The sequence below is a fragment of the Neltuma alba genome, unplaced genomic scaffold, assembly GCF_004799145.2.
Source record: "Neltuma alba isolate B1F8T4 unplaced genomic scaffold, ASM479914v2 tig00012280_pilon, whole genome shotgun sequence".
In the NCBI taxonomy this organism is placed as follows: Eukaryota; Viridiplantae; Streptophyta; class Magnoliopsida; order Fabales; family Fabaceae; genus Neltuma; species Neltuma alba.
In genome coordinates this window covers 99,326-116,013 of record NW_021636801.1, presented here as the reverse complement: position 1 = coordinate 116,013, position 16,688 = coordinate 99,326, and the positions used below count along the sequence as shown (strand labels likewise).

General features: G+C 32.4%; 1 pseudogene; it reads left to right on the top strand.

Annotated features, from left to right (window-relative positions):
- Positions 1-4,641: 4,641 nt before the first annotated feature.
- Positions 4,642-10,731, top strand: LOC114725797 (receptor-like protein 32; annotated as a pseudogene).
- Positions 10,732-16,688: the final 5,957 nt, after the last annotated feature.

The window sequence follows — 16,688 nt, the reverse complement described above, 5'->3', positions numbered from 1 at the left end:
CCAGTTGCACAAGATGGACTCCTCACTAATTCTGAAGTGTTAGAAGACAATTGGCTCTTGACATAAGTGCAGCTTTGGATGTGGTAAGGAAGAGGCACTTTTTCATATTTTTAGAGAATGTCTTAGAGCTCGTGCTTGCTGGTATAGAATTGTTGGGGACGCGATTGGTCTCAACTTAGTAGTGGAATGATGAAGAGTACAGGGATGAAGATTTCTAGATGTAGCTTTGTCGGCTAGGAGAGCTCTCTAGTTTGACTTTGTTTTTTTCAATGTATTATTCGGTGCCAAGTGAATGTAAATACGAATATGTTATTAGAAGGCTAATCGGGCAAATGTAATTGATTTTTTAAGAAAATAAGCTTCAAATGTTATTTCATCTCATGCTTTTGACTTTGTATTATTACTTTTCCATTATTGGTTATTAATAATTTTGTTTTGACAACCATAGCGTGTAACTTGTGATAGGCAATTACATGCAGGGGATGAAGTTTTATTATGCTGATTGTGTTGCTCTGTTTCCAAAACCACAGCCAACAGTTTGCATTGCATCGGTTTTATTATATTAAGTTGCAACATATACCCCATCTCCTATGAGATGTACACCTACATATATAAAAAACCGTCATAAGTCTACCACTATATACCATGTTGAACCTGTGGAAATCAGCATAGATGTAAAGTAATACTGAAAAGCGAACAAAACTTCATTCATTCAATCTCATAGAGGTTCCAAGCTAAGACTGGCTCTTACAAGCAAAATAGTAAAGAAAATACAACCATACACAACCACAATCATCCCTATAAGGTATTGAACTTCTTCCCATTCTAGTGTTGCTATGTACGCTGTTTAGTTTGTTAAGACCCTCAAACCAAGACTTTAAAAAATAATTTCAGGCCCGAAGTTCAAAGGCCATTTATAAAAACTGATAACAAATATCAACTTGACTCTAATTATCATCAAATAAGCAATTTTCCAAAACAAGATTTTCACAGCTTCCATGATTGTATTATGCATTTGAGACTTGCTCCTCGTCTAAACGAATCTCCTTCATGAGTTTTCATAATTCCACCAATATCAACTTTACTTGATTTTTACGCACTAACTAGCACTTTGAACAGATGGGGGAAAAAATAATGATTTTGATGATGCTCATAAATCTCTTCGTTTGAAGAAAAACCATACATTGTGTCCTATGTGGGCATAAGAGCTAGATTTAACTAGTTTACTGAAAATTAATGAAATTGGCTAGTTTTATTATTTGTAAAAAAAGTGTGCATGAATTTTTCTAATAGAGCTTCTTTAATTATTTGCGTTAGAAACCATTACTTTTGATCCTTAATATGAGAACTAGATAACTAAATTGAAGAGATTAAGAAAATTAGTTAAGTTAGTTATTTGTAACAAATATGGGTAGATTTCCTTAAATTACTGATAACTCTTTATTTTTAATATATTGAAAGGATATTTTAAGTGATTTTTGGAGAGTTATCAATAGGATTTTGGATGATTTAAAAGAGATTTGAAAAAAAACTAATTGTGAGTATTATTTGGGGGATTTTCTTGTAAGTACCTTAGTTTGAAATTAATAAAAATAACTTATACTAAGTTTAATATTTTGTTGGTTTTATCTTATCTTATTTTAATTTCTTATAGTTTATTCCTTTCTCTTTTATTTTCTTTTCCAGTTTTTTCCTTTTATTTGTTTTTATTTTATTTTCTCTCCTCCCCCCAGCCTTCACGCAAAGCACCGTTTGAGTCAAAGGGAGCTTGGAAGAATGTGGAGCACGGGCTGCTTGGGTAAAGCTGGACGCAGCGTTTTGGAATAGAAGGGTTCTGTTTTGAAACGGGAGGCCGCCGAATGAGGGAGGTGGCTGGTTCTCGTTAGAGGAACAGAGGACGGCGCCGAACTGTTGTGGAAGAAGGGAAGCATACCGTTCTTTTGCTGGAGCTCGACGGAGACAAGCAAGGAAGAGCTGTGGATCATCTCCTTCACCTAAAAGGCGCCGTGCTGGTTCTGGACTGGAGGGACGCTGTAGCAGACATCAGAGCTGAGGAGGAAGAGTTCAACGACAGTCTTCACTCCAACGGCTGGACCAGAGCTGCGTTTTGTGCTTTCAGTTTTCTCATTCCTTTCTCCTTTAATTTCGATCATGAATTTTTTTTTTTTTTGGCCAAAATTCGATCATGAATTTTGAATCTGGAATTATTGTTGCTGAATTGGAATTGTAAGTCATGTGTAGCTAATTTTGTTTTACAACCCAGAGGAACTATGAAGTTGTAGTTGTTTGTGATTTAGAGATTATTCTCACTGTTTAATTATACTTCTATTTAATTTAGTTTACTTAATCTTGCTTTTAATTGTAACTTGCATGGTGTTTGGCTACCATTGAGTTTGTTTTGGGGATTTAAGATTGAACTTGACAAAGGAAATCTTAAATAGACTATAGGATTAAGTAACGTGGAATTAGATTTAATCTAATTTGCACTTAAGATAGACATATACCTAAAGGCTCCACATAATTATATTAGAGTGAAATTGGACTAAATTGCACTTTTATAATTGTGTGAGACATTACATAATTAATTGAAATAGAGTTATAAGTGGACCAACATGCATTTTTAACCATTGAGACTCTAGATTAATGAATTGAGTTTAAATATAATTAATTCAGTGAGGATAAAATCTAAGGAGCAAATAATGGATTAGTAACTCTAGGTTGATTTTTTAAATAATTGTCTTAGTTAATTTTAGAAAGCTTGGTTTTATTTTGTTTTAATTTTTTTTTCGCTCGATTTCATTAAATCTTGATTTTCTCAACTTAAACGAAACGAGGATTTTTATTGCCTAATCACTGTTAATTGAGTTCTTTGTGGGATCAACCTTAATTTGTCACTGTCTATTTTTATAACCCATATACTTGCAGTGCATCTTAATATTTGGAAGCATCAATTACTCTTATTCAATCATGTACATTGAAATTATACTTGGGTGAGAATACCTTACAATCAACAGGAATATTTGTTAGAACACATTATAAATTTGGGAGACAAATTAGATTTGGGTCTTACATTTAGGAACACCAAAAAGTTTTTATATTTAGGACCAGAGGTAATACTTCATTGACGAAATCCTTTTTAACACATGTAATAATAGGAATAATATAGAAAAAATTATAAATTTAGAAGAGAAAGTCGATTATATTTTTATATTTATGACCAAAACAACCTCTTTAATTAGCTCTTGAAGTATTACATAACAATATATGGAAGTAAAGGGACTTGGGGGGGTCTCTAGTAGTGGCCATCACAATCAACACAATGTAGGAACATGGAATGGAAAGTCATATAAACTTACAAACTACGCTAAAAGCTTATGTGGGAAAATTAGGGTCTTGATAACATGATGAGATGTATATCTGACTGTTGAGGTTGAAGAGACTTTGAGATTGACGTACAACTCAGAGTCATTCAATTATAAAGCAAGTGACAATATAAAAGAATAATGTGCTTTGATTTTATATTTAGGACCAACAACTAGTTTTTATATCTAGGACCAGAGGCAGTACTTCATTAATGAAATCCTTTTTAACACATGTAATAATAAGAATAATATAGGAAAAAAAATTATAAATTTAGAAGAGAAAGTTGATTATATTTTTATATTTATGACCCAAACAACCTCTTTAACTAGCTCTTAAAGTATTACAAAACAATATATGAAAGTAAATGGACTTGGCGGGGGTTCTCTAGTAGTGACCATCACAATCAAGACAACATAGGAACATGGAATCGAAAGTCATGCAAACTTACAAACTACGCTAAAAGCTTATATGGGAAACTTAGAGTCTTCATTACATGATGGGATGTATATTTGAATGTTAAGTTGAAGAGACTTTAAGATTAAGTAGAATCATTCAATTCTAAAGCAAGTGACAATATAAAAGAATAATGTGCTTTGATTTGGGTCTTATATTTAGGACCACCAACTAGTTTTTATATTTAGAACCAGGGGTAGTACTTCATTAATGAAATCCTTTTTAACGCATGTAATAATAGGAATAATATAGAAAAAAAAATTATAAATTTAGAAGAGAAGGTTGATTATATTTTTATATTTATGACCAAAACAACTTCTTTAACTAGCTCTTGAAGTATTACAAAACAATATATGGAAGTAAAGGGACTTGGCAGGGGGTCTCTAGTAGTGACCATCACAATCAAGACAACGTAGGAACATGGAATCGAAAGTTATGCAAACTTACAAACTACGCTAAAAGCTTATGTGGAAAAATTAGGGTCTTGATGACATGATGGGATGTATATCTAACTGTTGAGATTGAAGAGACTTTGAGATTAACATACGACTTAGAATCATTCAACTCTAAAGCAAATGACAATATAAAAGAATAATGTGCTTTGATAAGGCAAAAAATAGCCCTCACCTTCCTCATTTGATCACTTACAGAGAGGACTGGAGTCTCTTATATGCAATGAGGTCCATCCTAACCTTATGGCTTTTCTTGGTACCTTTCTGCATCATAAACTTGCGCATCAATATCTTTGTTGTGACTGGCAATTGTATTAGCCATCAAAAATCTACATTGCTTCATCTGAGGAAGAGCCTTGTATTCAACCCTTCGATGTCCGAAAAATTGGTTCATTGGAACCAAAGTCATGATTTCTGTCAATGGAGTGGAGTAACATGTGACAACAAGGCACATGTTATAGCTCTTGATCTCAGTGAAGAATCCATCTCTGGAGGACTTGACAATTCCAGCAGCCTCTTCAACTTGCAATTTCTGCAAAATTTGAACTTGGCTTATAATGAGTTTGATTTTGAGGTTCCTTCGGAGTTGCACAAGTTGAAAAACTTGAGGTATTTGAATTTGTCAAATGCAGGTTTTAAGGGTCAGATTCCAAATGAGATATCTTATCTGAGAAAGCTAGTTTTTCTTGATTTATCTACCTCACTTCACACTACAAAACTTGAAGAGACAAATAAGGCAAAGTTCTTGCAGAACCTCACACAAATTAAAGAGCTATATCTTGATGGTGTGAAGATGTCTGTTAAGGGGAAGGAGTGGGGCCAAGCACTATCTTCAATGCAAAATCTTCAAATTGTTAGCATGTCTTCTTGTTTTCTCCTTGGACCTATTGATTCATCACTTGTAAAGCTTCAATCTCTCTCAGTTCTTCGTTTGAACAACAACAATTTCTCAAGCTCTGTGCCTGAGACCTTTGGTGGTTTAACCAACTTAACCACCTTGCATCTTAGAAACTGCAATTTGATTGGGATGTTCCCAAAACAAATCTTCTAGATATCCAAATTGCAGGTCCTTGATTTGTCAGATAATCAAAATCTTCAAGGCTCTCTACCATATTTCCAGCATAATGTATTTCTCCGCTCATTGAACCTCAGCCATACAGGTTTCTCAGGGCAAATACCAACTTCTATTCACAATTTGAGGATAGTGTCTTCATTGGATCTATCAAACTCCAAATTCCATGGTAGGCTTCCCAGTTCTATTTCAAAACTGACTTCACTTGTTCATCTAGACTTGTCATCCAACAACTTCACTGGTTCTCTTCCATTTTTCAATATGTCAAAGAACCTTTCATATCTATCTATCAATAACAATGGCTTAGAGGGTGAAGTTCCATCTTTTTCTTTCAAGGGCCTTGAAAATCTTGCCTTCATTGATTTAGGTCGTAATTTTCTCAATGGGAGTGTTCTATCATCTCTTTTTACACTTCCATCTTTACGTGTATTGAGTCTTTCTCATAATAAACTTGAGGGTCTATTGGATGAATTTCCAAATGCTTCTTCTTGCCCATTAGAGGTCCTTGATATCAGTGGGAATAATTTACAAGGGCATATTCCTCCATCTATCTTTCATCTCGAAAAACTAAGTTTCATCGAGTTTTCCTCAAACAAGTTCAATGGAACCATACACTTGGATATGTTCAAAAGTATGGAAAATTTGGCGATATTAGATCTCTCTCATAACAACTTGCTAGTTGATGGAAATTTAGTTTTTGACCAAAGTCATCAGTCACTATTCCCTAAATTGAGGAAACTCATGTTGGCTTTTTGTAAGTTGAGAGAGTTTCCAAGATTTCTCAGACATCAATCCAATTTGCTGTACCTTGACCTATCCAGCAACCAAATTCAAGGAACAATACCCAATTGGATTTGGAGGTTTCATTCATTGGTTTTTCTAAATCTTTCCAACAATTTTCTAACAGATTTGGAAGGTCCTTTTCAAAATATTAGCTCTAATTTGTTTTCTCTTGATCTTCATTCCAACCAACTCAAAGGCCCAACTCCTATACTTCCAAAAAATTTGCTCATTTTGGACTACTCAAGCAATAACTTCAGCTTAATTGACCCACCAGATATTAGTAACCATATCCCTTTCATAATTTCTCTCTCCCTTGCAAATAATAGTTTTCAGGGAAAAATCCCAGAATCCCTCTGCAACATTTCTTCTCTTTGGATGCTTGATCTTTTTGATAATCACTTTAGTGGTTCCATTCCTGAGTGTTTGATAAGAATGAGTTGGACTCATAGGGTGTTGAATCTAGCTGGAAACAAGCTCACAGGGCAGATTTCAGACACATTTTCAACTTCTTGTGCCCTCCAATTCTTAGGCCTAAATGAAAATTTCTTGAGTGGTGAAATCCCTGCATCTTTGGTTAACTGCCTTAAACTGCAAGTCATAAACCTAGGAAACAATCAATTGAGGGATAGATTTCCATGTTTCTTAGGGAACATACCCACCTTAAGAGTCATTATTCTCAGGTTAAATCAATTTTATGGTAACCTTGTGTAAAACCCTTAACCTCAAAAACATTATAACTCATCATGAAATCACTATTATGGTAGAAAAGGAAAGTTGTTAAAACGAGCTACCATAGTAGAAGGAAAATTTCATATTTTTAGAAATTGACTTTCAAACTCGAGTCAACCCGTAAGAAGTTGCATGCAACTAAAATAATCCATTCATATCCACTGGGCCTCCGAGCCTCCGGCCCGGGTAACACACACATCAAAATCAGCCCATCCAAATCGTTTTCAACCATAAAACAAAGTTCCATAAAACAATAGCAATGGCCTCCGGCCAACTAAAATAAGGAGATAACGCATCCTCCAATTTACAATAGATCAACAATCAAAATATCACAAAGACCCTAACTGTGGCAATATACAACCGATCATACATAAATAAAGGCTAGAGACCTAGAGCTAACCAAGCTCAAGCCTCTGCGTCTCTTCCCGAAGGCGCACGCCTAGAACCTTCTCCTGAAAACATTGTAAACCACGGGATGAGACAAAGTCCCAGTAACCAACCTTTCCAATACTAGGTACTACTAAATAGGTGCTCGTGAGGTGTCAAGTGGGGCAGTTCACAAATAATATAAAACGATAGCCACAACAAATTATGCAAGTGCAATGATGCAATCCCAACAACCAAATCCCTCACTTTGGGGAATTTTCAGGAGCCGAAACCGGCCTATTCCTCACTATGGGGGACGTAAGGAGCCAAAAGGCCTATCCCTCACTATGGGGGACGTACTAAGCCAACCATCATGCATTAATGGAGGCCTTACCACGTGGTAGTAACTATCAAACTCTCACCAAATCCCAAATCATGCATCATGCTCAAATCATAATCAAAGAGTAATAATCATTTCACAATTAACCTCATTCAGTGGCATATCTTTCACAATTCCAAAAATACATTCATCATAAATCAAAACCCCACAAGACGGTTTTCCCTTTTTATATACAACATATAGTTTGAACACAATTACTATTTGGAGCACAAAACACAAATCTACTCACAATACCACAGAAGCAAGTACTAAGGATTGGAAAGTGGTTACCTCTCGCCTGAGCAAGGAACAACAAACCAACGATGTGGCCCCGTGCACCACCAAGACTCACAACCGGTCTACACAAGCACACAAACACACAACCATCATATATTAGCTTTCAAACTAATAATGTGGCCAAAACAACACTTGGGGACACAAAATTCCTATCTCCCACCGAACTCTACCCAACTCAAAGGGTATAACTATCAAGGCAACACTCCAAAGTCATACCAATCCATAAAAACCTTAATTCCTTTCCAAACATCAATTAAGATTCACAACCTCAAGGACCCACTATGGAATTCTACACCCAAACATCTCATTTGAGCAATTAAGGTTCCAACAACAAATCTAAACCGATTAAACATCCATTTTAACCCTCCTTAACATAACCCAATTCACAAAACTCAAAATCAATCTCTACATTATCATCCTCAATCCCAAATCATCCAATTCCATAAACCCCAACTCCAAAAACTCAAGATTCTTTAAATCCAAGGAAACTACACCGATTTTGATTAGGTCCTTATAGTTTTTTTTCTTTTTATCAGGTCCTTATACTTTCATCTATTTTTAATTAGGTCCTCGCATTTATTTTTCTTTTTATTAAGTCCTTATAATTTCACTAAAATTTTAATTAGGTCCATCTAGTTTTAATTTTTATTTATTAATTAAATATGAACTTAATTAAATAAATTAGTACTAAAATATAAAATATTAATAATTATATAATAAAAGATAAGTAATATAATTAATTAATTAAGGAAATTTTTTTAAAACAATTAATTTTTTTTGCTAAAAAAAATAAAATTATTATAATAATTCATTATTTTTAGAATATTACTGTTTATAAACTAATATTAAATAATATATACTATTTTATGTTTATAAAATAGTACTATTAGAATTTATAAAATAAAGAATAAAAAATTCAGGGACTTACTTAAAAATAAGGTGATCTTATAAGGACTTGATAAAAAGAAAAATAAATGTAAGGACCTAATTAAAAACAGGTGAAAGTATAAGGATCTGATAAAAAGAAAAAAAAATTATAGGGACCTGATTCAAAATTGGTTGAAACTATAAGGACTTGCAGATTAATTATCCCTAAATACTTAAACTAACCCAATGCAATCAATTAAACCCAAAACAATCGGTCAAAAACCTCAATTCCATCACAACTTAGAAAATCCTAGGGTTCCACCAAAAATCCTCAGAAATTCCAATAAAGAAAGAAGATTAGAGGTTAAAATCACTTACTTGAGGTAATGGATCCTTAGAAATGTCTCCTCCAAGCCAAAAGTTCGAAACCCTAGCAGAGCTCCTCTCTCCTCCTTCATATTTTTCTTATTTTCGCACGCTGAACCCTCCAGCGATTATATAGAATCGCGACCTTTCGCCACGGCGAACTAATCCCGAGAGGGATTACTCGCCTGAAAACCTGACTTCGCCGTGGCGAACCCCAATCTTCGTCGCGGCGAAAGCTTCCTGAGAGGAAACTCTCGCTCGCCCAGAAAACATTCGCCGCGGCATGCCCCTACCTTCGCCGCGGCGAAACCTTCCCGAAAGGGAAGTCTCGCTCACCTGAACAACTTTGCCGCGGCGTCCCCTAGACTTCGCCGCGGCCAAACCTTCCCGAGAAGACACTCCCCTCTGAAACTCCCGGTGCGCCGCGGCGAACATACCCTGAGAGGGGTACGTTCACCTATTCCTCCAACAAACCTCAAATCCAACCCAACACCAAGAACAAGATTAAATCACTAATCTATCCTCAAAATCAACCCAAAAGAGGCTATTAAAACCCGATAAAAACTTAGGATGTTACACCTTGATTGTCCAAATAGCAATGGGAGGTGGAAGGCACCTCAAATTGTTGATGTGGCATCAAATAATTTAAGTGGTGCTCTACCTATTGCACTTTTGCAAAGTTGGAAATCATTGATGACACCTGATGAAGATGATGGCAAATCAAAGTTGGGCCAGTTGCATATTGACATCTATGACAACATTAATCTTATGGATGTCAACAATGCAGTATCCTCTTTGAACAAAGATCTTGCATTGAAGCTAGCCAAAATTATAGCAGTAGAATCACAATTTGTGATCAATAGCATATTCTTTGATGTCAATATATATGATATTGGTCGTCTTAGCTACTCAGATTCAGTGACAATTGTCAACAAAGGAAGACAACTAAAGTTGGTCAAGATTTTGGTCGCCTTTGCTTCCTTGGATTTCTCATCCAATCATTTTGAAGGGCCAATACCAGAGGAAATTATGAGTTTCAAAGCACTTCTCGCTCTTAACTTGTCAAAGAATGCTTTTTCAGGCAATATTCCTTCATCTGTAGGAAACTTGAAGGATCTTGAATCATTAGACTTATCAATGAACTATCTCAGTGGGAGAATTCCATCAGAACTTGCAAGTCTAACTTTCCTTGCATTTGTCAACCTCTCCTATAATCATCTGATAGGGCCAATCCCAACAGGTACTCAAATTCAGTCATTTGAGGCTGATTCCTTCAAAGGAAACAATCGTTTATGTGGGCCTCCATTGATACAAAATTGCAATTTTGATGATGTACCAGGATTGTTGACCCCGACATCATCATCCAAAACATCTGATGAATCAAATCATGGCAGTGACATTGATTGGAATTCTTAAGTGCTGAATTGGGATTTACTTTTGGCCTTGGTATTATTATCTTTCCCATTATTTTTTATCAGCAATGGAGGTCTCGATACTTCAAATATGTAGATGACATGTTGTACAAGGTTATCCCTCAACTTGATTTCACATATGAACACCGTGGAGGGCAAACTTACAGATGCTTAAGGTGGAAACCTTTCTGATTTTTAGCTGAACAAAGAGGGAAAGAGCATGCAATTTCTTTTCTTTTTTTACTTTTTTAATATCAAGAAGAGATGAATAATTAGTTCTCTTAGGGAAGTCAGAAGTGAAATAAAGCTAGTTTTTCGATTTACAATTGCTATTTTTCTTTTTTTGCCAACAATTTACAATTGCTATTTGAACCCTTATTTCTTCAAAGTATTATATTTAGTTTTATGAGTATGCGTGTTAAGCATAAAATAAATAGGGCTATAGTGAAATGTGAGGACTTGAAATATAGTATTTTGTATTTTTCTTTGTTTATCAAGTTTTCTCAAAGTTTAATATTACCTTAGATTCTAAATATAAAAATTAGTTGAAGATTCAATTTGAATCTAAATATATGACCTTAATCTAATTTGTTTTTCATATTTATTCATTTCTGTCAAAATAATCTCTATGTTGATGATTATACATGTTAAAAGGTTTTCATTTTAACAGACATTATTAACAAAAGTATTTTAGAAATGACAACACATATTTATTATAAATAATTAATTTAACTAATTAATTTTCTTTAATATTCGTTTCTCCGCAGTCCCCTTTCCAAATTTTAGATTTTTCAGGGCTATTTGCAATGTTTGATTTGTTTTCTATCATAGTGTCATTCTTGTATATTTCCATTCATGCCATATTGTTGTTGAACATTTTATTTGTAAATGACAAGATCACTGTGGGGATTTAACATGTTCAGTAATGGAAATATCAACTTTCTCAAATAGTTAGGAATAACAAGTTAAGCATAAGAAATTGATAAGTTTATAATAAGAAATAACAAGTATATGATTAGCAATATCAAGTTCATCAAGAAGTGGGGAATAACAAGTTAAATGTGAAGATTTGACAAGTTATTTGTAACACATTAATTTCAAACCCCTCTTTATAACAAATAGAAGCAAATGAAACTATCCATTAAGTCTTTAAATTGATAAATTTTAAATTTCAAAACATTTCTCCTTGGGTTACTATTCACCTAACCCTAAAAATTTAACCAATTTTGAAAAATCACAACTAATTCTAGAAAAATTGAAATGAAGTGGTTTCAAGTTTTCTTTGAAGCTTTTAGAGAGATATTTGAGATAAAAATAATTTTGAGTTATGGATACATCTCATCTGTGCCTAGTTTCCACGCAAATATACACTATTCATTTGGTCTTTTTTTTTTTAATAGAATTTTTGCCTAACTTTGGATAGGCATAACTTTTTACACAAAACTTTAATTTTAATGAATTACTGCTCATTTTATAACTAAAAATGAGATCTATTAAACTGTTAAGTTTGAGGCTCCAACTCTTCTAATTGCTCAAAACTTTGCATGTCAAAATTTAGGTGCAATTAGGTCAAACTTTAACCATTTTAAAACCTAATCTTGCACCATAACATTTTATCACTTCAAAATCCTTAACTATCATACTAATCAACATAAAACCATATTTAACCATGGTGTGCAGCATATAATAATCAAACAGTCAAGCATTCATAATTATGCATATTACATAACAAAGTTTCAAAAAATCAAGGCATAATCAAGTTCTTCAAACTATGGTCATCTCTTTGCCTTTTCCTTTGGAGCTTCCATCCCCTAAATGATTATGGTTCAAATATAATAGAATGAAATTTCAAAGACCCCAATAGTAATGAACAACAATTAAAGCATTAAAGAGCAAGGTAAATTCATGTTATATGCAAGCATCAAATCCAAGCATTAACATGCCATAAACATACTATCAATATGCCATAGAAAGGGAGTACATAATATATCATTTAACAACTCAACTCAATATTTGTCAAGGCATCAATACAAGGAGTTAGTTACATGTTCGCATCCATACTCAACCATATCATGGCGCACACACATAAAACAAACAACCAAGACAAATTAACACTTAAATTGGAAGTTCTTGCTACCTATTGATTGCCTTGCTTCCTTTACTTCTTTCTCTTTCTCTTGAGCTCCTCTTTGTCCAAGGCCAAAGCCTAACAATCAAATAACAATAATGACATTCCAATCAACATCAACAACTTCATTAACACTTTAACCTAAAACCCTAACCCTTTAACTTTTATTTTAGGGTTTTATCATTATCCCTTTTAATTTAACTTTCACATGTTTTTCCTACATGATTCTTCATGTAGAATCCAATTATGAACTTAGATTTATCAAAATCCAATTCCTCCTATTATTTCTCACATTAGCCAAACTGGTGTACCTAGGGTTCACAATTCCATTTTCAATTTTAATGCTTCCAAACACATGTTCTTCACATATACCTACACAATTTCAGCTTGTAAACTCATTGGAAGCATCAAATCAACAAAAATAAACCCTCTCTCAATGAACCCTTGTTGGCCGAATAAAACCCTCAAGTTTCACAAGTTAGAATTCTTTCCAAAACAAGGTTTAAACACCATAATTCAAGCATTTTCTACCTTCTAATCCATAAACAAACTTTAAATCATCCATAGCTCAACATAAACCAAGTTGGACAGCACCGAACTCTAACCATTTCATGCTTCAAATTCCATCAAAACTACACTTTAAACTATCAAACTACTAGGCATCTTAAACTAGAAGAGAAATCCAAGCTTTTACCTTGATTTGGCAATTGATTTGGCCTAAGATTGGTATGATCTTCTCCTCCTCTTCCTTCTCTCTTGGTTGGCTGAAACACTCTTCTCCCTTTCACTCTTTTGCTTGGCTGAAAATAATATATGGGAGGAGGGGTGGTCATATTTATAAAATAGCCAAAATTCACCTCTTGATAACTCTTCCATTTACCATAAGTTTTAACCCATAACACATGGCATCATCTTGATCCATCTTCCTTCATGATCATGCCACATATTCCCCCTTATGTTATCCCTTACATAAATGTAAAATGCCAACTCAATAGACACCTAATCCACCACATGCAAGAATTACTATTTGTTTATTCAATAATACATTCTTCCAAGTTTACCTTTCAACAATTTATATTATTCCAATTAGGTCATTCTCCTTTCAATTTGGTGCCAATTTCATTAGAAAAATAGAGGGAAATTTTGTCTCACCAAGTTTATACTCATTACACTGTATAATCTCACATTATTAGTTAGATTTTTCTTGGATCTTATGAAATCCATTGCTTCTAAAATTTCTTTTTATTGCACTGATAGCTTCTTTTTAATGAGGAGAGATTTTCCTTATTTTTTTCAGATTTTGTTTCAACCTTTAACTCTTTAAATTAAAATTTTCCTGAAATCGGCGCTTTGCCAATAGAAATTAAACTTTAAATATCTTTAAAGCCATGCTCTATGTTTTCAAAGGTTGGGAACAATTTTGAAATTCATAATAATTCTCCAAATAATTTTCCTAAATTTTTCATGAATTATTGACGACCCTAGGTATTTTGAATAATTCAATTTAGCCCATTTTTTTAATTAGCCAAAATTTCAAGAAAATACTGAAAATTTCAGCATAAATTATTTTTATCCTATTTTTAATCTTTTAGACCTTAAATACTATTATGTACCCTTTATTCTATTTTTTAATGATTTTGTGAGTATTTTTGAGAATTTTAGGTGTAACTTCCTACTTTGATTAATATTGATAGGATAGTTTAAAAATGATAGTCTGATTCCTGATCTGATCTTAATTCAAAAGTTGTTCTGTCTATATTTCTACTACACTAACTAGCAGTTGATCAATCCTAATTTTCTTATTTTTCAAGCGAAAATTAACAAGGTATGATATTTATAATTAAAAATAACATGTTTATAATCAGAAATAACAAATTTGTGAAGTAGTTGAAAATAATAAGTTGAGTATGAGGATTTGACAAATTTATAATTAAAAATAACAAGTATGAGGATTAATGATTGTTGAATTTATTGTGGAGGATGAAGTGTTAGCTTTTTGATGAGATTTAATATAATGGTTGGTCGATCATGGTGAGAATGAATGTCGTGAGAATACATTGAAACTTATTACATTGCCAAACAAGAGACAAAAAGCCAAAAACAGGAAGAAGTCTGTATAGATAATGAAGAAAATGGGGATAAATTATACATATTGTTTGCTGTATTTAAAATAGGTTAAATGTATTTTACTTTACACTAACAATTACTCAGCACAGTTATAGATTGTTAATGACAATTATGTATTACTAAAATAATATATATATCTAATCTATTACTTAGATTTTAATGTTTCACTTTGAATTGACATTATTTTTGCACCCATATATTTAAATTACAAGTTTAGTTGTGAAATAATAAGTGCAGATATGAAAATTATAAATTTAGTAAGTGAAATAACAAATATGCATATGAAAATTATAAATCTAGTAAGTAAAATTATAAGTTTGAATATAAAAATTACAAGTTTAGTTAGTAGAATAATAAGTTTAAATATGAAAATTACAAAGGTAGTTTGTTACATAACAATTCTAAATATAAAAATTACATGTATAGTATATCAAATAACAAGTCTGCATATGAAAACTACAAGACTAGTAAGAACAAATCTAGATATGAAAATTACAATCTAGTAAGTTAAATAACATGTCTGTAACTCTAGATATGAAAATTACAAGTTTACTTAGTGTAATAACAAGTTTGGGTGTATCTTTTTAGCCTTTAGGTTTAGTCATCCTCCCCTTCTATTATGTGTTTTCAAATTTGATATATCTTTTTACATTTAAAAAAGTAATACAAAAATTAGTTTTCAAATGTTTAAGTATTTCATCGAAAATAAAAATTCTTCTACTTGATATATAATCCCTATTAACAGGATTTGTCATCATAAGCTATCCTAATGAGGCGTGGATCTTACTGGAGAATTAACTTGGGTGCACGTTAGAGCTTGGAAACTTTCTATTTTAGTATGACCCCATCACTATTAATCGCATCAATTTTGTATAGTTATATATAAAACTTTTAATTTTGTACTAAGTAAATTTGTAATTTTCATATCTAGACATTATTTTACTTACTAAACCAGTAATTTTTATTTATAGACTTGTTATTTTACCTACTAAACTTGCAATTTTCATATGCTGACTTGTTATTTGACATACTTTACTTATAATTTTCATATCAAGACTTATTATTTAATATATTACACTTATAATTTTCATATCTATACTTATTATTTCATATACTACACTTATAATTTTACTTATTAGACCTATAATTTTCATATTCAAACGCATTATTTTACTTAGTAGACTTATTATTGACTAATCAAATGTGAAATAATGTTAATTTAAAGTGAAACATTAAAATCAGAGTAACAAATTAGGTATAGGTCATTTCAACAATACATAATTGTTAATAACAATGTATAATTGTGCTGAATAATTATTAGTACAAAGTAAAATATGTTAAACATATCTTAATTCTAACAACATTATGTATAATTTACTCCCATTCTCCCATTTAGGCTTTTTATCCCTTGTGTGGCTGTGCAATAAGTTTCAATGTATCTTCGTGGCATTTATTCTCATCATAGTTGACCAATTACCACATAAGGTCTTCTTCCTAAGGCTGAAGCTTCACCCTGCACAGCAAATTTAACACTCAATTAATCTAACATGGACACTTTTTATGTTACAAAGTTTTATAAATCAACGCAGTCAAATAACATATAACATGAACTTATTATTTCTAATTATAAACTTGTCAAATCCTCATACTCAACTTGTTATTCGAACTACTTTACAAATTTGTTATTTCCAATTATAAACTTATTATTTTTCATTATAAACTTGTCAAATCCTTATATTCAATTTTTTTTATTTCTAACTACTGTACAAACTTGTTATTTCCATTTATATACTTGTTATTTCTTATTATACATTTGTTAAATCCTGAAACTTAACTTAGCATTCCCAACTATTTTACAAACTTGTTATTTCCAATTATGTACTTGTTATTTTTA